General features: G+C 46.7%; 1 protein-coding gene across 23 annotated transcripts in view; it reads left to right on the forward strand.

Moving 5' to 3' along the window:
* LOC112251651 (disks large homolog 1-like) overlaps nt 1–24,327 on the forward strand; it is a 323,372-nt gene that overhangs the window by 246,718 nt on the left and 52,327 nt on the right. Inside the window, exon 1 of one of the 23 annotated variants that reach the window (XM_042322526.1) lies at nt 5,623–5,646. The exons of 19 other annotated variants lie outside the window; for them this stretch is intronic. The gene's annotated coding sequence lies outside the window, so the exon portion shown is untranslated. Of the gene's footprint in view, nt 1–5,622; nt 5,647–6,342; nt 6,359–6,872; nt 6,889–7,172; nt 7,189–24,327 lie in introns of those variants that run through there. 3 more of the 23 variants (XM_042322524.1, XM_042322523.1, XM_042322525.1) reach the window with 3 other exon arrangements.

Below are 24,327 nucleotides of genomic sequence, written 5' to 3' on the forward strand. Positions count from 1 at the left end.
AGAACAGGCCAGAGGGTGAGACATGATAACACTATAGAACAGGCCAGAGGGTGAGACATGATAACACTATAGTACAGGCCAGAGGGTGAGACATGATAACACTATAGAACAGGCCAGAGGGTGAGACATGATAACACTATAGTACAGGCCAGAGGGTGAGACATGATAACACTATAGAACAGGCCAGAGGGTGAGACATGATAACACTATAGTACAGGCCAGAGGGTGAGACATGATAACACTATAGAACAGGCCAGAGGGTGAGACATGATAACACTATAGTACAGGCCAGAGGGTGAGACAGATAACACTATAGAACAGGCCAGAGGGTGAGACATGATAACACTATAGAACAGGCCAGAGGGTGAGACATGATAACACTATAGTACAGGCCAGAGGGTGAGACATGATAACACTATAGAACAGGCCAGAGGGTGAGACATGATAACACTATAGTACAGGCCAGAGGGTGAGACATGATACACTATAGAACAGGCCAGAGGGTGAGACATGATAACACTATAGTACAGGCCAGAGGGTGAGACATGATAACACTATAGAACAGGCCAGAGGGTGAGACATGATAACACTATAGAACAGACCAGAGGGTGAGACATGATAACACTATAGAACAGGCCAGAGGGTGAGACATGATAACACTATAGAACAGGCCAGAGGGTGAGACATGATAACACTATAGAACAGGCCAGAGGGTGAGACATGATAACACTATAGAACAGGCCAGAGGGTGAGACATGATAACACTATAGAACAGGCCAGAGGGTGAGACATGATAACACTATAGTACAGGCCAGAGGGTGAGACATGATAACACTATAGTACAGGCCAGAGGGTGAGACATGATAACACTATAGAACAGACCAGAGGGTGAGACATGATAACACTATAGAACAGGCCAGTACAGGCCAGATGGTGAGACATGATAACACCATAGAACAGGCCAGAGGGTGAGACATGATAACACTATAGAACAGACCAGAGGGTGAGACATGATAACACTATAGAACAGGCCAGAGGGTGAGACATGATAACACTATAGAACAGGCCAGAGGGTGAGACATGATAACCAGAGGGTGAGACATGATAACACTATAGACATGATAACCAGTACAGGCCAGAGGGTGAGACATGATAACACTATAGTACAGGCCAGAGGGTGAGACATGATAACACTATAGAAGGCAGGCCAGAGGCCAGAGGGTGAGACATGATAACACTATAGTACAGGCCAGAGGGTGAGACATGATAACACTATAGAACAGGCCAGAGGGTGAGACATGATAACACTATAGAACAGGATAACACTATAGAACAGGCCAGAGGGTGAGACATGATAACACTATAGAACAGGCCAGAGGGTGAGACATGATAACACTATAGAACAGGCCAGAGGGTGAGACATGATAACACTATAGTACAGGCCAGAGGGTGAGACATGATAACACTATAGAACAGGCCAGAGGGTGAGACATGATAACACTATAGTACAGGAGGGTGAGACATGATAGTACAGGCCAGAGGGTGAGACATGATAACACTATAGAACAGGCCAGAGGGTGAGACATGATAACACTATAGAACAGACCAGAGGGTGAGACATGATAACACTATAGAACAGGCCAGAGGGTGAGACATGATAACACTATAGAACAGGCCAGAGGGTGAGACATGATAACACTATAGAACAGGCCAGAGGGTGAGACATGATAACACTATAGTACAGGCCAGAGGGTGAGACATGATAACACTATAGAACAGGCCAGAGGGTGAGACATGATAACACTATAGTACAGGCCAGAGGGTGAGACATGATAACACTATAGAACAGGCCAGAGGGTGAGACATGATAACACTATAGAACAGGCCAGAGGGTGAGACATGATAACACTATAGAACAGGCCAGAGGGTGAGACATGATAACACTATAGTACAGGCCAGAGGGTGAGACATGATAACACTATAGAACAGGCCAGAGGGTGAGACATGATAACACTATAGTACAGGCCAGAGGGTGAGACATGATAACAGGGCCAGAGGGTGAGACATGATAACACTAGTACAGGCCAGAGGGTGAGACACAGGGCCAGAGGGTGAGACATGATAACACTATAGTACAGGCCAGAGGGTGAGACATGATAACACTATAGAACAGGCCAGAGGGTGAGACATGATAACACTATAGTACAGGTCAGGACAGGCCAGAGGGTGAGACATGATAACACTATAGTACAGGCCAGAGGGTGAGACATGATAACACTATAGAACAGACCAGAGGGTGAGACATGATAACACTATAGAACAGACCAGAGGGTGAGACATGATAACACTATAGAACAGGCCAGAGGGTGAGACATGATAACACTATAGAACAGGCCAGAGGGTGAGACATGATAACACTATAGAACAGGCCAGAGGGTGAGACATGATAACACTATAGTACAGGCCAGTACAGGCCAGAGGGTGAGACATGATAACACTATAGAACAGGCCAGAGGGTGAGACATGATAACACTATAGAACAGGCCAGTACAGGCCAGAGGGTGAGACATGATAACACTATAGAACAGGCCAGAGGGTGAGACATGATAACACTATAGTACAGGCCAGAGGGTGAGACATGATAACACTATAGAACAGGCCAGAGGGTGAGACATGATAACACTATAGTACAGGCCAGAGGGTGAGACATGATAACACTATAGAACAGGCCAGAGGGTGAGACATGATAACACTATAGTACAGGCCAGAGGGTGAGACATGATAACACTATAGAACAGGCCAGAGGGTGAGACATGATAACACTATAGTACAGGCCAGAGGGTGAGACATGATAACACTATAGAACAGGCCAAAGGGTGAGACATGATAACACTATAGTACAGGCCAGAGGGTGAGACATGATAACACTATAGAACAGGCCAGAGGGTGAGACATGATAACACTATAGTACAGGTCAGTACAGGCCAGAGGGTGAGACATGATAACACTATAGAACAGGCCAGAGGGTGAGACATGATAACACTATAGTACAGGCCAGAGGGTGAGACATGATAACACTATAGAACAGGCCAGAGGGTGAGACATGATAACACTATAGAACAGGCCAGAGGGTGAGACATGATAACACTATAGAACAGGCCAGAGAGGGTGAGACATGATAACACTATAGAACAGGCCAGAGGGTGAGACATGATAACACTATAGAACAGGCCAGAGGGTGAGACATGATAACACTATAGTACAGGCCAGAGGGTACAGGCCAGAGGAGGGTGAGACATGATAACACTATAGAACAGGCCAGAGGGTGAGACATGATAACACTATAGAACAGGCCAGAGGGTGCCAGTACAGGCCAGAGGGTGAGACATGATAACACTATAGAACAGGCCAGAGGGTGAGACATGATAACACTAGGCCAGAGGGTGAGACATGATAACACTATAGAACAGGCCAGAGGGTGAGACATGATATCACTATAGTACAGGCCAGAGGGTGAGACATGATAACACTATAGAACAGGCCAGAGGGTGAGACATGATAACACTATAGAACAGGCCAGAGGGTGAGACATGATAACACTATAGAACAGGCCAGAGGGTGAGACATGATAACACTATAGTACAGGCCAGAGGGTGAGACATGATAACACTATAGAACAGGCCAGAGGGTGAGACATGATAACACTATAGTACAGGCCAGAGGGTGAGACATGATAACACTATAGAAGGCCAGAGGGTGAGACATGATAACACTATAGAACAGGCCAGAGGGTGAGACATGATAACACTATAGAACAGGCCAGAGGGTGAGACATGATAACACTATAGAACAGGCCAGTACAGGCCAGAGGGTGAGACATGATAACACTATAGAACAGGCCAGAGGGTGAGACATGATATCACTATAGAACAGGCCAGAGGGTGAGACATGATAACACTATAGAACAGACATGATAACACTATAGTACAGGCCAGAGGGTGAGACATGCCAGTACAGGCCAGAGGGTGAGACATGATAACACTATAGAACAGGCCAGAGGGTGAGACATGATAACACTATAGAACAGGCCAGAGGGTGAGACATGATAACACTATAGAACAGGCCAGAGGTGAGACATGATAACACTATAGAACAGGCCAGAGGGTGAGACATGATAACACTATAGAACAGGCCAGAGGGTGAGACATGATAACAGGCCAGAGGGTGAGACATGATAACACTATAGAACAGGCCAGAGGGTGAGACATGATAACACTATAGAACAGGCCAGTAGGCCAGAGAGACATGATAACACTATAGAACAGGCCAGAGGGTGAGACATGATAACACTATAGAACAGGCCAGAGGGTGAGACATGATAACACTATAGAACAGGCCAGTACAGGCCAGAGGGTGAGACATGATAACACTATAGAACAGACCAGAGGGTGAGACATGATAACACTATAGAACAGACCAGAGGGTGAGACATGATATCACTATAGTACAGGCCAGAGGGTGAGACATGATAACACTATAGAACAGACCAGAGGGTGAGACATGATAACACTATAGAACAGGCCAGATGGTGAGACATGATAACACTATAGAACAGGCCAGAGGGTGAGACATGATATCACTATAGTACAGGCCAGAGGGTGAGACATGATAACACTATAGAACAGGCCAGGCCAGAGGTGAGACATGATAACACTATAGAACAGGCCAGAGGGTGAGACATGATAACACTATAGAACAGGCCAGAGGGTGAGACATGATAACACTATAGTACAGGCCAGAGGGTGAGACATGATAACACTATAGAACAGGCCAGAGGGTGAGACATGATAACACTATAGAACAGGCCAGAGGGTGAGACATGATAACACTATAGTACAGGCCAGAGGGTGAGACATGATAACACTATAGAACAGACCAGACATGATAACACTATAGAACAGGCCAGAGGGTGAGACATGATAACACACTATAGTACAGGCCAGAGGGTGAGACATGATAACACTATAGAACAGACCAGACATGATAACACTATAGAACAGACCAGAGGGTGAGACATGATAACACTATAGTACAGGCCAGAGGGTGAGACATGATAACACTATAGAACAGGCCAGAGGGTGAGACATGATAACACTATAGTACAGGCCAGAGGGTGAGACATGATAACACTATAGTACAGGCCAGAGGGTGAGACATGATAACACTATAGTACAGGCCAGAGGGTGAGACATGATACAGGCCAGAGGGTGAGACATGATAACACTATAGTACAGGCCAGAGGGTGAGACATGATAACACTATAGTACAGGCCAGAGGGTGAGACATGATAACACTATAGTACAGGCCAGACAGGCCAGAGGGTGAGACATGATAACACTATAGTACAGGCCAGAGGGTGAGACATGATAACACTATAGAACAGACCAGAGGGTGAGACATGATAACACTATAGAACAGGCCAGAGGGTGAGACATGATAACACTATAGAACAGGCCAGAGGGTGAGACATGATATCACTATAGTACAGGCCAGTACAGGCCAGAGGGTGAGACATGATAACACTATAGAACAGGCCAGAGGGTGAGACATGATATCACTATAGAACAGGCCAGTACAGGCCAGAGGGTGAGACATGATAACACTATAGAACAGGCCAGAGGGTGACAGGCCAGAGGGTGAGACATGATAACACTATAGAACAGGCCAGAGGGTGAGACATGATAACACTATAGTACAGGCCAGAGGGTGAGACATGATAACACTATAGAACAGGCCAGAGGGTGAGACATGATAACACTATAGACAGGCCAGAGGGTGAGACATGATAACACTATAGAACAGGCCAGAGGGTGAGACATGATAACACTATAGTACAGGCCAGAGGGTGAGACATGATAACACTATAGAACAGGCCAGAGGGTGAGACATGATAACACTATAGTACAGGCCAGAGGGTGAGACATGATAACACTATAGAACAGGCCAGAGGGTGAGACATGATAACACTATAGACAGGCCAGAGGGTACAGGCCAGAGGGTGAGACATGATAACACTATAGAACAGGCCAGAGGGTGAGACATGATAACACTATAGTACAGGCCAGAGGGTGAGACATGATAACACTATAGAACAGGCCAGAGGGTGAGACATGATAACACTATAGTACAGGTCAGTACAGGCCAGAGGGTGAGACATGATAACACTATAGAACAGGCCAGAGGGTGAGACATGATAACACTATAGAACAGGCCAGAGGGTGAGACATGATAACACTATAGAACAGGCCAGAGGGTGAGACATGATAACACTATAGTACAGGCCAGTACAGGCCAGAGGGTGAGACATGATAACACTATAGAACAGGCCAGAGGGTGAGACATGATATCACTATAGAACAGGCCAGTACAGGCCAGAGGGTGAGACATGATAACACTATAGAACAGGCCAGTACAGGCCAGAGGGTGAGACATGATAACACTATAGAACAGGCCAGAGGGTGAGACATGATAACACTATAGTACAGGCCAGAGGGTGAGACATGATAACACTATAGAACAGGCCAGAGGGTGAGACATGATAACACTATAGTACAGGCCAGAGGGTGAGACATGATAACACTATAGAACAGGCCAGAGGGTGAGACATGATAACACTATAGTACAGGCCAGAGGGTGAGACATGATAACACTATAGAACAGGCCAGAGGGTGAGACATGATAACACTATAGTACAGGCCAGAGGGTGAGACATGATAACACTATAGAACAGGCCAATACAGGCCAGAGGGTGAGACATGATAACACTATAGAACAGGCCAGAGGGTGAGACATGATAACACTATAGAACAGGCCAGTACAGGCCAGAGGGTGAGACATGATAACACTATAGAACAGGCCAGAGGGTGAGACATGATATCACTATAGAACAGGCCAGAGGGTGAGACATGATAACACTATAGAACAGGCCAGTACAGGCCAGAGGGTGAGACATGATAACACTATAGAACAGGCCAGAGGGTGAGACATGATAACACTATAGAACAGACCAGAGGGTGAGACATGATAACACTATAGAACAGGCCAGATGGTGAGACATGATAACACTATAGAACAGGCCAGAGGGTGAGACATGATAACACTATAGAACAGGCCAGTACAGGCCAGAGGGTGAGACATGATAACACTATAGAACAGGCCAGAGGGTGAGACATGATAACACTATAGAACAGGCCAGTACAGGCCAGAGGGTGAGACATGATAACACTATAGAACAGGCCAGAGGGTGAGACATGATAACACTATAGAACAGGCCAGAGGGTGAGACATGATAACACTATAGAACAGGCCAGTACAGGCCAGAGGGTGAGACATGATAACACTATAGAACAGACCAGAGGGTGAGACATGATAACACTATAGAACAGACCAGAGGGTGAGACATGATAACACTATAGTACAGGCCAGAGGGTGAGACATGATAACACTATAGAACAGACCAGAGGGTGAGACATGATAACACTATAGAACAGGCCAGTACAGGCCAGAGGGTGAGACATGATAACACTATAGAACAGACCAGAGGGTGAGACATGATATCACTATAGTACAGGCCAGAGGGTGAGACATGATAACACTATAGAACAGGCCAGTACAGGCCAGAGGGTGAGACATGATAACACCATAGAACAGGCCAGAGGGTGAGACATGATAACACTATAGAACAGGCCAGAGGGTGAGACATGATAACACTATAGTACAGGCCAGAGGGTGAGACATGACAACACTATAGAACAGACCAGACATGATAACACTATAGAACAGGCCAGAGGGTAAGACATGATAACACTATAGTACAGGCCAGAGGGTGAGACATGACAACACTATAGAACAGACCAGACATGATAACACTATAGAACAGGCCAGAGGGTAAGACATGATAACACTATAGTACAGGCCAGAGGGTAAGACATGATAACACTATAGAACAGACCAGACATGATAACACTATAGAACAGACCAGACATGATAACACTATAGTACAGGCCAGAGGGTGAGACATGATAACACTATAGAACAGGCCAGAGGGTGAGACATGATAACACTATAGTACAGGCCAGAGGGTGAGACATGATAACACTATAGTACAGGCCAGAGGGTGAGACATGATAACACTATAGTACAGGTCAGTACAGGCCAGAGGGTGAGACATGATAACACTATAGTACAGGCCAGAGGGTGAGACATGATAACACTATAGTACAGGCCAGAGGGTGAGACATGATAACACTATAGTACAGGCCAGAGGGTGAGACATGATAACACTATAGAACAGACCAGAGGGTGAGACATGATAACACTATAGAACAGACCAGAGGGTGAGACATGATAACACTATAGAACAGACCAGAGGGTGAGACATGATAACACTATAGAACAGGCCAGAGGGTGAGACATGATAACACTATAGAACAGGCCAGAGGGTAAGACATGATAACACTATAGTACAGGCCAGAGGGTGAGACATGATAACACTATAGAACAGGCCAGAGGGAGGGTGAGACATGATAACACTATAGAACAGGCCAGAGGGTGAGACATGATAACACTATAGAACAGGCCAGAGGGTGAGACATGATAACACTATAGTACAGGCCAGAGGGTGAGACATGATAACACTATAGAACAGACCAGAGGGTGAGACATGATAACACTATAGAACAGGCCAGATACAGGCCAGATGGTGAGACATGATAACACCATAGAACAGGCCAGAGGGTGAGACATGATAACACTATAGTACAGGCCAGAGGGTGAGACATGATAACACTATAGTACAGGCCAGATGGTGAGACATGATAACACTATAGTACAGGCCAGAGGGTGAGACATGATAACACTATAGTACAGGCCAGAGGGTGAGACATGATAACACTATAGAACAGGCCAGAGGGTGAGACATGATAACACTATAGTACAGGCCAGAGGGTGAGACATGATAACACTATAGTACAGGCCAGATGGTGAGACATGATATCACTATAGAACAGGCCAGATGGTAAGACATGATATCACTATAGAACAGGCCAGATGGTAAGACATGATAACACTATAGTACAGGCCAGATGGTGAGACATGATATCACTATAGAACAGGCCAGATGGTAAGACATGATATCACTATAGAACAGGCCAGATGGTAAGACATGATAACACTATAGAACAGGCCAGAGGGTGAGACATGATAACACTATAGTACAGGCCAGAGGGTAAGACATGATAACACTATAGAACAGGCCAGAGGGTGAGACATGATAACACTATAGTACAGGCCAGAGGGTGAGACATGATAACACTATAGTACAGGCCAGAGGGTGAGACATGATAACACTATAGTAATGTAGATCTGAGAACAGACTCAGAGATACACATGCATGCTGTCGTGTTGTTCTGACTGCTCCTGCCTTGTATAATACGCTCTGTGTCTCATGGGTACTGTCCTGGTTGTATACAGGTTCAATCAAAATAAGGACGTAGAGAAAGCTTGAAAGCCCACTAAATGGAGGCTGATGTGATCTGTGCTGTGTCCTCCTGGGGAGAGGAGGTCACAGCTCTGGTAAACAGGTTACACACACTGATGGGGTTATCTACTCTGATGTCATGGCAACAGAACCCTCTAACATGGGGGGAAAGAGGTGAGAGTGGGCCTCCCTGGCAGCAGTGAGAAGCATTGCACACGGACAGAGATCTTAATGACATGAGTGAGATGTGTTCCTTTTCAGAAGAACTAAAGGACAGTAGAACTACCTGGAACTACCTGACAGTAGAGGCTTTCATCTCAGTCCAGCTACAGGACAGGACTCGTAACCAGGGGTTATGTGCTACCTGCCACTGACTGGCTTCTGCCTTCACTTACGGAATGGGTTGGGGACTCCACACGGCATGCTGATATTCGATTGGTCTATTGTATCTCAGCTCAGGTCAAGTCTCTCACCCCTGTGTGTGTGGTCTGTTTGCTCTGCATATCATTACCCTTTCGTGTGTGTCGTCTGTTCACGCTTGTTTCAGCCCTTCAGAGTCAGAGGGCTTTTAGAGGGCTTTGGTGATTGTCAGTTTTGGCCCTGACCAGAGGTTCAACCTTGACCAGGCCTCATTAAACTACCATTACCCTACTTATTTTCTCTTCTCTGTTTCTCTCTCAATTTCAATTTAAGGGCTCTATTGGCATGGGAAACATGTGCTAACATTGCCAAAGCAAGTGAAATAAACAATCAAAATGAACAGTTAACGCTCTCTCTTTCTCTCATCTCATTTTCTCTCTCCCCATCCCCATCTCTCTCCCCATCTCTCTCTCTCTCCCCATCTCTCTCTCTCTCCCCATCTCTCTCTCTCCCCATCTCTCTCTCTCCCCCATCTCTCTCTCTCCCCATCTCTCTCTCTCTCTCCCATCTCTCTCTCTCTCTCCCCCTCTCCCCATCTCTCTCTCTTCTCCCCATCTCTCTCTCCCCATCTCTCTCTGTCTCCCCATCTCTCTCTGTCTCCCCATCTCTCTCTCTCTCCCCATCTCTCTCTGTCTCCCCATCTCTCTCTGTCTCCCCATCTCTCTCTGTCTCCCCATCTCTCTCTGTCTCCCCATCTCTCTGTCTCTCCCCATCTCTCTGTCTCCCCATCTCTCTCTGTCTCCCCATCTCTCTCTGTCTCCCCATCTCTCTCTCTTCTCTCTCCCCATCTCTCTCTCTCCCCATCTCTCTCTCTCCCCATCTCTCTCTCTCCCCATTTCTCCCCATCTCCCTCTCCCCACTCTCTCCTCTATCTCTCTCCATCTCTCTCTCTCTCCCCTCTCTCTCTCTCTCCCCTCTCTCTCTCTCCCCCCATCTCGCTCTCTCCCCATCTCGCTCCCCATCTCTCTCCCCCTCTCTCTCTCTCCCCATCTCTCTCTCTCCCCCCATCTCTCTCTCTCCCCCTCTCTCTCTCTCTCCCCATCTCTCTCTCCCCATCTCTCTCTCTCCCCCATCTCTCTCTCTCTCTCTCCCCATCTCTCTCTCTCTCTCTCCCCCTCTCTCTCTCTCTCCCCCATCTCTCTCTCTCTCTCTCCCCATCTCTCTCTCTCTCTCTCTCCCCATCTCTCTCTCTCTCTCCCCATCTCGCTCGCTCTCTCCCCCATCTCGCTCTCTCTCTCCCCATCTCGCTCGCTCTCTCCCCATCTCGCTCGCTCTCTCCCCATCTCGCTCGCTCTCTCCCCATCTCGCTCGCTCTCTCCCCATCTCGCTCTCTCCCCCCATCTCTCTCTCTCTCTCTCTCCCCATCTCTCTCCCCTCTCTCTCCCCATCTCTCTCTCCCCTCTCCCTCTCTCCCCATCTCTCCTCTCTCTCTCTCTCTCTCTCTCTCTCTCTCTCTCTCTCTCTCTCTCTCTCTCCCCATCTCACTCTCTCTCTGGTGGGTAAATATGGCTGTTATCCTCATCATGCTATCAGGAGGTAATACACTGTGTTGGGGCAGTAGAGTAGTCTGCTGGCTGGCTGTGTGTGTAGTTGATGTCTGTTGCACCATGCCATAGGTTAAGTGTGGGTTGCTGAAGCTATTCATTCTGGGGTCCACTGTTCTGAGGTGTTTGTAGTTAGTTAGTTATATAGGATAAGTAAGTAGGGGCTGCAGGTAGCCTAGTGGTTAGAGCGTTGGACTAGTAACCGGAAGGTTGCAAGTTCAAACCCCCGAGCTGACAAGGTACAAATCTGTCGTTCTGCCCCTGAACAGGCAGTTAACCCACTGTTCCTAGGCTGTCATTGAAAATAAGAATTTGTTCTTAACTGACTTGCCTGGTTAAATAAAAAGGTAAAATAAAAAAATAATAAAGATAAGAGGCTTTCCATTAAAAACTGAAACAGTAAAGAGTGGAAGAGTTGTACAGAACAGAGCAGAGCAGGAGGCCAGCGACGTGATCCATGATGAATGGTGGAGGTCGTGGGACAGGTGACTGTGTGTCGTGGGACAGGAGACTGTGTGTCGTGGGACAGGTGACTGTGTGTGTCGTGGGACAGGTCTCTGTGTGTCGTGGGACAGGTCTCTGTGTGCCGTGGGACAGGTGACTGTGTGCCGTGGGACAGGAGACTGTGTGTGTCGTGGGACAGGTGACTGTGTGTGTCGTGGGACAGGTGACTGTGTGTCGTGGGACAGGTGACTGTGTGTCATGGGACAGGTCTCTGTGTCGTGGGACAGCTGACTGTGTGTGTCATGGGACAGGTGGCTCTGTGTGTCGTGGGACAGCTGACTGTGTGTCGTGGGACAGGTGGCTGTGTGTGTCTCTGTGGGACAGGTGACTGTGTGTGTTGTGGGACAGGTGACTGTGTGTGTGGGCAGGTCTCTGGGACAGGTCTCTGTGTGTCGTGGGACAGGTGGCTGTGTGTGTCGTGGGACAGCTGACTGTGTGTGTCATGGGACAGGTCTCTGTGTGTCGTGGGACAGCTGACTGTGTGTGTAGTGGGACAGGTGGCTGTGTGTGTTGTGGGACAGGTGACTGTGTGTGTCGTGGGACAGGTCTCTGTGTGTCGTGGGACAGGTGGCTGTGTGTCATGGGACAGGTCTCTGTGTGTCTCTCTGTGTCGTGGGACAGGTCTCTGTGTGTGTCGTGGGACAGCTGACTGTGTGTGTGTCGTGGGACAGGTGACTGTGTGTGTTGGGACAGGTCTCTGTGGGACAGGTGACTGTGTGTGTCATGGGACATGTGACTGTGTGTCGTGGGACAGGTCTCTGTGTGTGTCGTGGGACAGGTGACTGTGTGTCATGGGACAGGTGACTGTGTGTGTCGTGGGACAGGTCTCTGTGTGTGTCGTGGGACAGGTCTCTGTGTGTGTCGTGGGACAGGTGTCTGTGTGTGTCATGGGTAGAGTTGCACATTTCAGGGTGCTTACCACTCTCTCCCAAAATACATCACCTAGGAGGATCCTCTTGATGGGGCTGACCATATCGGCAGACTGATATGGCCATTTCTTGGAGAGACTCCTTCCCCTAAACATGATGACAACTTGATGGGCAGTTTCAATGGGGTGCTCTTATTCTTCTCACTTTGCTTGGTGAGGTAGATTGCTGCTATAACTTGATGACCCTTCACATACCTAACCACTTCCTTGGCTCTCTTGTAGAGTGTATCCATTGTTTTCAGTGCCATGATGTCCTTGAGGAGCAGATTCAATGCATGAGCAGCACAGCCAATGGGTGTGATGTGAGGGTAGGACTCCTCCCACTTTAGACCAAGCAGCCTTCATGTTCGCAGCCTTGTCACCAATGCAAATACCTTCTATGGTCCAAGGTCATTGATGACTGCCTTCAGCTCATCTGCAGTGTAGAGACCGGTGTGTCTGTTGTCCCTTGTGTCTGTCCTCTTGTAGAGTACTGGTTGAGGGGTGGAGATGATGTAGTTAATTATTCCTTGCCCACGAACATTCGACCACCCATCAGAGATGATTGCAATACAGTCTGCTTTCTCTATGATTTGCTTGACCTTCACTTGAACTCTGTTGAACTCTGCATCCAGCAAATTATTAGATAAAGCATGTCTGGTTGGAGGGGTGTATGCTGGGTGAAGAACATTCAGACATCTTTCAATACACATTGCCTGTGAGCATCAGAGGTGAACCAGTTGCATTCACGTTCCTCCATTGAGTCAAAACAACTTCTGATTCCAGAAGGACCATGAGCTGTTGCTGTCGGTAAGGTGTCTGATTCATCATGTTCACCTTAAATAGAAGTAGAGGGACTTTTGTCAGAGGTTGCTTGTTGTGAGCGCTGAGGGAACTTTATGCACTTGGCCAGATGATTCTGCATCTTTGTTGTATTCTTCACATATGAATTGGCACAGTATTTGCAAATGTACACAGCTTTTCCTTCTACATTAGCTGCAGTGAAATGTCTCCACACATCATATAGCGCCCGCTGTATTTTCCTGTAAAGATTTTTTTTATGAGTAAAAAATCAAATTCCATGTACAGATAAATAGTTAAGCAGTTAGATTAAACAACTCCTTTGTAAGATACATATTTAAAAATGAAACATGTATGGAAACAGGTGAAATAACACTCCTCAGTTAGCAAGGCTCAAGCAAGCTAAAACCCACGTGGTAGCAAAAACTAACTAGCAGCAATTGTTAACAAGTTAGAAATGATTTAACTTCTTGGATATAGGGGGTGCTCTTTTAATTTATGGATATAAAAACGTGCCCGTTTTAAGCGCAATATTTTGTCACGAAAAGATGCTCGATTATGCATATAATTGGCAGCTTTGGAAAGAAAACACTCTAAGGTTTCCAAAACTGCAAAGATATTATCTGTGAGTGCCACAGAACTCATGCTACAGGCGAAACCAAGATGAAACTTCAACCAGGAAATGGGCAGAATTTTTGAAGCTCTGTTTTCCATTGTCTCCTTATATGGCTGTGAATGCGCCGGGAATGAGCCTGCCCTTTCTATCGTTTCTCCAAGGTGTCTGCAGCATTGTGACGTATTTGTAGGCATATCATTGGAAGATTGGCCATAAGAGACTACATTTACCAGGGGTCCGCCCGGTGTCCTTTGTCTAAAGTGGTGCGTAATCTACAAGCTGCACGCAGTCATCCAGTGATTGAGAGGAGAGAGGAGGCTTTCAACGAACGATATATCATGAAGAGATATGTGAAAAACACCTTGAAGATTGATTCTAAACAACGTTTACCATGTTTCAGTCGATATTATGGAGTTAATTTGGAAAAAAGTTTGGCGTTTTGAAGACTGAATTTTCGTTTTTTTTTTTTTTGGTAGCCAAACGTGACGCACCAAACAGAGCAATTTCTCCTAAACAAATAATCTTTCAGGAAAAACTGTGCATTTGCTATCTAACTGAGAGTCTCTTCATTGAAAACATCTTAAGTTCTTCAAAGGTAATGATTTTATTTGAATGATTTTCTGGTTTTTGTGAAAATGTTGTCTGCTGATGCTAACGCTAAATGCTACGCTAGCCGTGCTAGCTGTTACACAAATGCTTATTTTGCAATGGTTGAGAAGCATATTTTGAAAATCTGAGATGACAGTGTTGTTAACAAAAGGCTAAGCTTGAGAGCTAGCATATTAATTTCATTTCATTTGCGATTTTCATGAATAGTTAACGTTGTGTTATGCTAATGAGCTGCGGGGATAATTACACTCCTGGATACAGGTTTTTTTCGTAGCTAAACGTGACGCTCAAACGGAGCGATTTCTCCTAAACAAATAATCTTTCAGGAAAAACTGAGCATTTGCTATCTAACTGAGAGTCTCCTCATTGAAAACATCTGAAGTTCTTCAAAGGTAATGATTTTATTTGAATGATTTTCTGGTTTTTGTGAAAATGTTGCATGCTAATGCTAAATGCTACGCTAGCTGCGCTAGCTGTTACACAAATGCTTGTTTTGCTATGGTTGAGAAGCATATTTTGAAAATCTGAGATGACAGTGTTGTTAACAAAAGCTTGAGAGCTAGCATATTAATTTCATTTCATTTGCGATTTTCATGAATAGTTAACGTTGCGTTATGGTAATGAGCTTGAGGCTGTATTCACGATCCCGGATCCGGGATGGCTCGACGCAAGAAGTTAAACACACTTTGCTGTAGGTTACAAGACATAGAATTTCCTTATGTGTATCCCACAAAAAAAAGGTTAACTGTTATAAGCTACATTAACTTCCCATGGGACAGGACGGCTGTGTGTCGTGGGACAGGACGGCTGTGTGTCGTGGGACAGGACGGCTGTGTGTCGTGGGACAGGACGGCTGTGTGTCGTGGGACAGGACGGCTGTGTGTCGTGGGACAGGACGGCTGTGTGTCGGGGGACAGGACGGCTGTGTGTCATGGGACAGGACGGCTGTGTGTCGTGGGACAGGACGGCTGTGTGTCGTGGGACAGGACGGCTGTGTGTCGTGGGACAGGACGGCTGTGTGTCGTGGGACAGGACGGCTGTGTGTCGTGGGACAGGACGGCTGTGTGTCGTGACTCCTACCCCTCCCACAGGGTGTCTAGGTGTGACAGGCTAAATCTGTTCCCTTCCCCTGAGTGGCACCTCCTGTCCACTCAGAGGTGAGTGCGCGCAACAGCGCGTGTGCTCCATGGTGTCCAGTGTGTGTGTAATTATCGTCCCAGTGAGCTTTTCTCTGCCCCAGTGTGTGTGTGTGTGTGTTTGTGTCCTGGTCTCTCAGCATTGTGGCCAGATCACTGATTCTCAGCAGTACTTCCTGAGTCTGGCATTCTCCACTTCCTGCCAACACTATGGGGAGGAACAGACACACACCTCTTTCTAATGCTATTGGCAGGACAGGACATGACAGGAGGGGGAAGAGAGACCAGAGAATAAGAGATGGGGGAAAGAGATGGATGGAGGAGGGAGATAGATGGAGGAGGGAGATAGATGGAGGAGGGAGATAGATGGAGGAGGGAGATAGATGGAGGAGGGAGATAGGTGGAGGATGAGGGAAATAAATGGAGGAGGAGGGAAATAGATGGAGGAGGAGGGAAATAGATGGAGGAGGAGGGAAGATAGATGGAGGAGGAGGGACATAGATAGATGGAGGAGGAGGGACATAGAAATGGAAATGGATGGAGGAGGAGGGACATAGATAGATGGAGGAGGAGGGAAATAGATAGATGGAGGAGGAGGGACATAGATAGATGGAGGAGGAGGGAAATAGATAGATGGAGGAGGGAAATAGATAGATGGAGGAGGAGGGACATAGATAGATGGAGGAGGAGGGAAATAGATAGATGGAGGAGGAGGGACATAGATAGATGGAGGAGGAGGGACATAGATAGATGGAGGAGGAGGGACATAGATAGATGGAGGAGGAGGGAATAGATAGATGGAGGAGGAGGGAAATAGATGGAGGATGGATAGGTGGAAGGGAGGGACATAGATAGATGGAGGAGGAGGGAAATAGATGGAGGAGGAGAAATGGGAGGAGGAGGGAAATAGATGGAGGAGGAGGGAAATAGATGGAGGAGGAGGGAAATAGATGGAGGAGGAGGGAAATAGATGGAGGAGGAGGGAAATAGATGGAGGAGGAGGAAAATAGATGGAGGAGGAGATAGATAGATGGAGGGGGAGGGACATAGATAGAGGAGGAGGAGGAGATAGATGGAGGAGGGACATAGATAGATGGAGGAGGAGGGACATAGATAGATGGAGGAGGAGGGACAAGATAGATGGAGGAGGAGGGACATAGATAGATGGAGGAGGAGGGACATAGATGGAGGAGGAGGGACAGATAGATAGATGGAGGAGGAGGGACAGACATAGATAGATGGAGGAGGAGGGACATAGATAGATGGAGGAGGAGGGACATAGATAGATGGAGGAGGAGGGACATAGATAGATGGAGGAGGAGGGACATAGATAGATGGAGGAGGAGGGACATAGATAGATGGAGGAGGAGGGACATAGATAGATGGAGGAGGAGGGACATAGATAGATGGAGGAGGAGGGACATAGATAGATGGAGGAGGAGGAAAATAGATAGATGGAGGAGGAGATAGATAGGTGGAGGAGGAGGAGATAGATAGGTGGAGGAGGAGGGAAAATAGATGGAGGAGGAGGGAAATAGATGGAGGAGGAGGGAAATAGATGGAGGAGGAGGAAAATAGATGGAGGAGGAGATAGATAGATGGAGGGGAGGGACATAGATAGATGGAGGGAGGAGGAGATAGATGGAGGAGGAGGAGGAGATAGATGGAGGAGGGACATAGATAGATGGAGGAGGAGGGACATAGATAGATGGAGGAGGAAATGAAAATGGATAGATAGATAGATGGAGGAGGAGGGACATAGATAGATGGAGGAGGAGGGACAGACATAGATAGATGGAGGAGGAGGGACATAGATAGATGGAGGAGGAGGAAAATGGATAGATGGAGGAGGAGGGACATAGATAGATGGAGGAGGAGGAAAATGGATAGATGGAGGAGGAGGGACATAGATAGATGGAGGAGGGATACTAGTTTGAAGGAAGGAGGAGTAGGGGTCTTCTTGTGGGCAGTCTGGAACGGTGTCCTGGGCTCCTCTCAGAGATACACTACTGTTCAAAAGTTTGGGGTCACTTCGAAATGTTCTTGTTTTTGAAAGAAAAGCAACAAAAAAATTGTCCATTAAATAACATCAAATTGATCCGAAATACAGTGTAGATTGTTAATGTTGTCAATGACTATTGATTTTAGTCTCAACGTCAACAGTGAAGAGGTGACATCCGGGATGCTGGCCTTCTAGGTAGAGTTGTAAAGAAAAAGCCACATCTCAGACTGGCCAATAGAAATACAAGATTAAGATGGGCAGAAGAACACAGACACTGGACAGAGGAACTCTGCCTAGACGGCCAGCATCCCGGAGTCACCTCTTCACTGTTGACGTTGAGACTGGTGTTTTGCGGGTACTATTTAATGAAGCTGCCAGTTGAGGACTTGTGAGGCGTCTGTTTCTCAAACTAGACACTCTAATGTACTTGTCCTGTTGCTCAGTTGTGCACCGGGGCCTCCCACTCCTCTTTCTATTCCGGTTAGAGCCAGTTTGTGCTGTTCTCTGAAGGTGCGTAGTACACAGCGTTGTACGAGATCTTCAGTTTCTTTGAAATTTCTCACATGGAATAGCCTTCATTTCTCAGAACAAGAATAGACTGACGAGTTTCAGAAGAAAGGTCTTCGTTTCTGGGCCACTTTGAGCCTTTAATCAAACCCACAAAATGCTGATGCTCCAGATACTCAACTAGTCTAAAGAAGGCCAGGATATACATATATGACTGTGGCTCATCCTGACCTTACTGCTTCTCCCTGGGCTCAAACAAGAGTTTTCTCTAGAGTTTTCACTGGATGCAACTAAAACCGTTTTAGAGAAAGCAATCCACCCCCATGCATCAGCTCAGTTCATCTAGATCTGCTACTACTGAACAGTAGATGTAGTAATTCTCATTTCACACAAGTAGAGTTTCCAGAAAAGGGAATAGGTACCAATGAACCGTATTTCCACTTATATATAGATGGTGGATCTACACTGTGTGTACAGGTCTAGACGCTGGAGAGAGGCTTAGGAGGTGGAGGAGGCCAGCTATAAATGAGAGAGTGTGTGTGTGTGTTCTGCAGTGTGTAGGGGCAGACTGCAGGCAGCAGGATAGAGATGGGAGGGCTAATACTACTCAGATTACAGTCAGCGAGATGGGGAGGGAGAGAGATGGGGAGAGGGAGGTGGGAGAGATGGGAGGGCTAATACTACTCAGATTTACAGTCAGCGAGAGGGATGTGGGAGAGATGGGGAGAGAGTGAGGGAGGGGGAGAGAGAGTGAGGGAGGGGGAGAGAGTGAGGGAGGGAGGTGGGAGAGATGGGGAGAGAGTGAGGGAGGTGGGAGAGAGTGAGTGAGGGAGGTGGGAGAGAGTGAGGGAGGGAGCTGGGAGAGAGGGAGGGGGGGAGGGGGGGGGGATCTAATACTAATGACTGGTTCTCTAGTAGAGGTTTCAACTTCCCCAGCACAGATCAACAAGGAGAATGAAGGCTTTCAGATCAAACCAGGTTAGTCTGTCAGTAGTTTGGATCAAAGCTTTTATTGATAATATGCTGCGGTTACATACCCTCCTTGAATACAAACTGGCAGGCCATCGAAAATCTCCCTCTTGGACATTGTTACCGAAAAGCTACTGCAGAAATCATGCTGTGATGTATAGTGAGTTTTATAGTATGTTTTGCACAGTTCCATGTTGTTTTTTGTGAGGGAAATGTTGTCCAATCGGATGAATGAATGGCCAGCTCAGTCTCTGTCTAGCTCAGTCTCTGTCTAGCTCAGTCTCTGGGCAGCTCAGTCTCTGTCTAGCTCAGTCTCTGGGCAGCTCAGTCTCTGTCTAGCTCAGTCTCTGTGTAGCTCAGTCTCTGGGCAGCTCAGTCTCTGGGCAGCTGGGCAGCAGCTCAGTCTCTGGGCAGCTCCAGTCTCTGGGCAGTCTCTGGGCAGCTCAGTCTCTGGGCAGCTCTCTGGGCAGCTCAGTCTGGGCAGCTCTCTGTCTAGGTCAGTCTCTGGGCAGCTCAGTCTCTGGGCAGCTCAGTCTCTGTCAGCTCAGTCTCTGGGCAGCTCAGTCTCTGGGCAGCTCAGTCTCTCTGGGCAGCTCAGTCTCTGGGCAGCTCAGTCAGGGCAGCTCAGTCTCTGGGCAGCTCAGTCTCTGGGCAGCTCTCTGGGTCAGTCTCTGGCTCAGTCTCTGGGCAGCTCAGTCTCTGGGCAGCTCAGTCTCTGGGCAGCTCTCTCTGGGCAGCTCAGTCTCTGGGCAGCTCAGTCTCTGGGCAGCTCAGCTCAGTCTCTGGGCAGCTCTGGCCAGCTCTGGGCAGCTCAGTCTCTGGGCAGCTCAGTCTCTGGCCAGCTCAGTCTCTGGGCAGCTCAGTCTCTGGGCAGGTCAGTCTCTGGGCAGCTCAGTCTCTGGGCAGCTCAGTCTCTGGGCAGGTCAGTCTCTGGGCAGCTCAGTCTCTGGGCAGCTGTCTCTGTCTAGGTCAGTCTCTGGGCAGCTCAGTCTCTGGGCAGCTCAGTCTCTGTCTAGGTCAGTCTCTGGGCAGCTCAGTCTCTGTCTAGGTCAGTCTCTGGGCAGGTCAGTCTCTGGGCAGCTCTGGCCTGAAACAAGACCTTACAGTAATTATATTACTCTCTGGGGAAAAACCTTCACTCCACAAACTGTTTGTCTTGCAAACAATAGTGTCTCAGCTACACTGATGCCAACTCGTCATGGTATAATGATGAAATCAATTGTAATCGCTAACAACTACTTCTGGTTGTCTTACAACTGTTCTCTCTTGAGCTATTCCGGGGCTGAAGCCGGGGCTGGGACTGAGTTTGAGGCTCATATGCCCTCACGTCTCGCCAGTCTTCTGAAGGGGAGACCGACTGGCTGATTACAAACATGACTGAAACGTTTCCTTTTAGCCAGAAGGTGAAAAAGCTCAGAGGAAGAACTGCTAATCTCCTGCCCTGCTGCTAGCGGTGTCGCTGACATACAGAATCATATCTGACGTGGTGATAGTGACAGGCGAAGTAACTAGGAGTTGATGATTTTGTTCCTGCAATTTAGAAGATGTGACATTGAAGGCTTCCATTGCTTTAGGGTTATAATCAATGCTAATTATAACCTGGATGTATCCCTTCAACTACTGTCGGTCTGGTCGGTCTGTCTGTCTGTCTGTCTGTCTGCGTGCTCCTCCTGTGCACAGCAACACAGATTGTTACTCAGGACAGGTTCCTGTTCCTCATCAATCATTCAAGTCTACATCCAGACCATGTAGACCATTAGTGCCCCAGCTCAGCTTCTCCTTAATGATGTATAACATTCATTCAATTACAAGGCAGCATTTCTAGAGTGTTCAAACTGGGCCTAACAGATAGATAAAGCAAACCCATCTAGGAGAGTATATTAACATACTCTCAACATTTCCAACAAAATCAACTAAGAGGTACTCATAGCAAACATTGCACCAACATGGTCTAAGCAGGCAGATCTCTCACCTCCACCTGTCTCTCTGTTTTTAAGCTCTTCCAGTATACATAACACTGACTCATACTGCCATCACTCACACACACACACACACACATAGCATCAAACATTAGGCACAGATCCTTGAGCTCATTTAAATCATCCTGATCAAAGTGTGGAGTGGATCAGGAGGGATCACGGGATCTGTAAGTGGCACACTGATTTTACTGACTGACTGTTTGGCTGGCTAGCTGACTGGCTGACTGACTGTTTGGCTGACTGGCTGACTGGCTGGCTGGCTGACACCGACCAACTTCAAACAACAGTGGATCTAGAATGAAACCCAGTTAAAGGTCAAATGATTGTCCTTTTATCAGAAAGATGACTTTGGTCAACAGTCAAATCCAACAGTGTGTCCATTCATCTCATTTCAATTAGTCTGAAGGGAAGACAGAATGAGAGGAAATGGTCCGTGTCCCAATCGACAAGGATGGATTGGAACCCAGCCGCTATGCAGGAAGTGTATTCTTGGTTCCCCTGACTGAGCACGGCAGGCGGGTCAGACCCACACACTGCATTAAGCACATGGAGAGACAGCTGCTTCAGCTGGGCCAATGAACACGTCTCTGTGGATCATAAGACATAGCCTGTGCAGTGCTGTTCTCTGTGTAACCAGACTAAGTAACTATAACAGGACTGTAAATCAAATCACATGTTATTTGTCACATACACATATTTAGAACACGTTATTGTGCGTGTAGACCATAATTTGTAACACTTACAGTTGAAGTCAGAAGTTTACATACACCTTAGCCGAATGCATTTAAACTCAGTTTTTCACAAGTCCTGATATTTAATCTTAGTTTAAAAAAAAAAAATCCCTGTTTTAGGTCAGTTAGGATCACCACTTTATTTTAAGAATGTGAAATGTCAGAATAATAGAGAATTATTTTATTATTATTTATTTATTTATTTATTTCACCACATTCCCAGTGGGTCAGAAGTTTACATACGCTCAATTAGTATTTGGTAGCATTGCCTTTAAATTGTTTAACTTGGGTCAAACGTTTCGGGTAGCCTTCCACAAGCTTCTCACAGTAATTTGGGTGAATTTTGGCCTATTCCTCCTGACAGAGCTGGTGTAACTGAGTCAGGTTTGTAGGCCTCCTTGCTCGCACACACTTTTTCAGTTCTGCCCACAAATTTTCTATGGGATTGAGGTCAGGGCTTTGTGATGGCCACTCCATTACCTTGACTTTGTTGTCCTTAAGCCATTTTGCCACAACTTTGGAAGTATGCTTGGGATCATTGTCCATTTGGAAGACCCATTTGCGACCAAGCTTTAACTTCCTGACTGATGTCTTGAGATATTGCTTCAATATATCCACATCATTTTCCATCTTCATGATGGCATCTATTTTTTGAAGTGCACCAGTCCCTCCTGCTGCAAAGCACCGCCACAACATGATGCTGCCACCCCCGTGCTTCACGGTTGGGATGGTGTTCTTCGGCTTGCAAGCATCCCCCTTTTTCCTCCAAACATAATGATGGTCATTATGGCCAAACAGTTCTATTTTTGTGTCATCAGACCAGACGACATTTCTCCAAGAAGTATGATCTTTGTCCCCATGTGCAGTTGCAAACCATAGTCTGGCTTTTTTATGGCGGTTTTGGAGCAGTGGCTTCTTCCTTGCTGAGCGGCCTTTCAGGTTATGTTGATATAGGACTCGTTTTACTGTGGATATCAATACTTTTGTATCTGTTTCCTCCAACATCTTCACAAGGTCCTTTGCTGTTGTTCTGGGATTGATTTGCACTTTTTTCACCAAAGTATGTTCATCTCTAGGAGACAGAACGTGTCTCCTTCCTGAGCGGTATGATGGCTGCGTGGTCCCATGGTGTCTATACTTGCGTACTATTGTTTGTACAGATGAACGTGGTACCTTCAGGCGTTTGGAAATTGCTCCCAAGAATGAACCAGACTTGTGGAGGTCTACAATTTCCTTTCTGAGGTCTTGGCTGATTTCTTTTGATTTTCCCATGATGTCAAGCAAAGAGGCACTGAGTTTGAAGGTAGGCCTTGAAATACATCCACAGGTACACCTTCAATTGACTCAAATTATGTCAATTAGCCTATCAGAAGCTTCTAAAGCCATGACGTAATTTTCTGGAATTTTCCAAGCTGTTTAAAGGCACAGTCAACTTAGTGTATGTAAACTTCTGACCCACTGGAATTATGATACAGTGAATTATTAGTGAAATAATCTGTCTGTAAACAATTGTTGGAAAAATTACTTGTCATGCACAAAGTAGATGTCCTAACCGACTTGCCAATACTATAGTTTGTTAAGCTCTCTAGGGTACGTGTGACGCTAGCGCTAGAGATACAATTAATCCCATACCTTTGATGATCTTCATATGGTGGCAATCAGAAGACATTCATTTACTCAATAAATGTTCCTTTTGTTCGATGAAGTCTCTTTATATCCAAAAACCTCTGTTTTGTTTGCGCGTTTTCTTCAGTAATCCACAGGCTCAAACTCAGTCAAAACAATCAGACAAAAAAATCTAAATTGTATCCGTAAAGTTCATAGAAACATGTCAAACGATGTTTATATTCAACCCTCAGGTTGTTTTTTAGCCTAAATGATCTATAATCAACCCGGACAATAATGTTGTCAATATAAAAGGTAAACAAGAAATGCACATGCGCCTGAAAAACCTCTGCGTCACGTCAGTCTTTCAGACTGGCCTTACTCCCTCATTTATAAGAATACAAGCCTGAAACGATTTCTAAAGCCTGTTGACATCTAGTGGAAGGCATAGGAACTGCA

The sequence above is a fragment of the Oncorhynchus tshawytscha genome, linkage group LG05 (genome assembly GCF_018296145.1).
Source record: "Oncorhynchus tshawytscha isolate Ot180627B linkage group LG05, Otsh_v2.0, whole genome shotgun sequence".
NCBI lineage: Eukaryota > Metazoa > Chordata > Actinopteri > Salmoniformes > Salmonidae > Oncorhynchus > Oncorhynchus tshawytscha.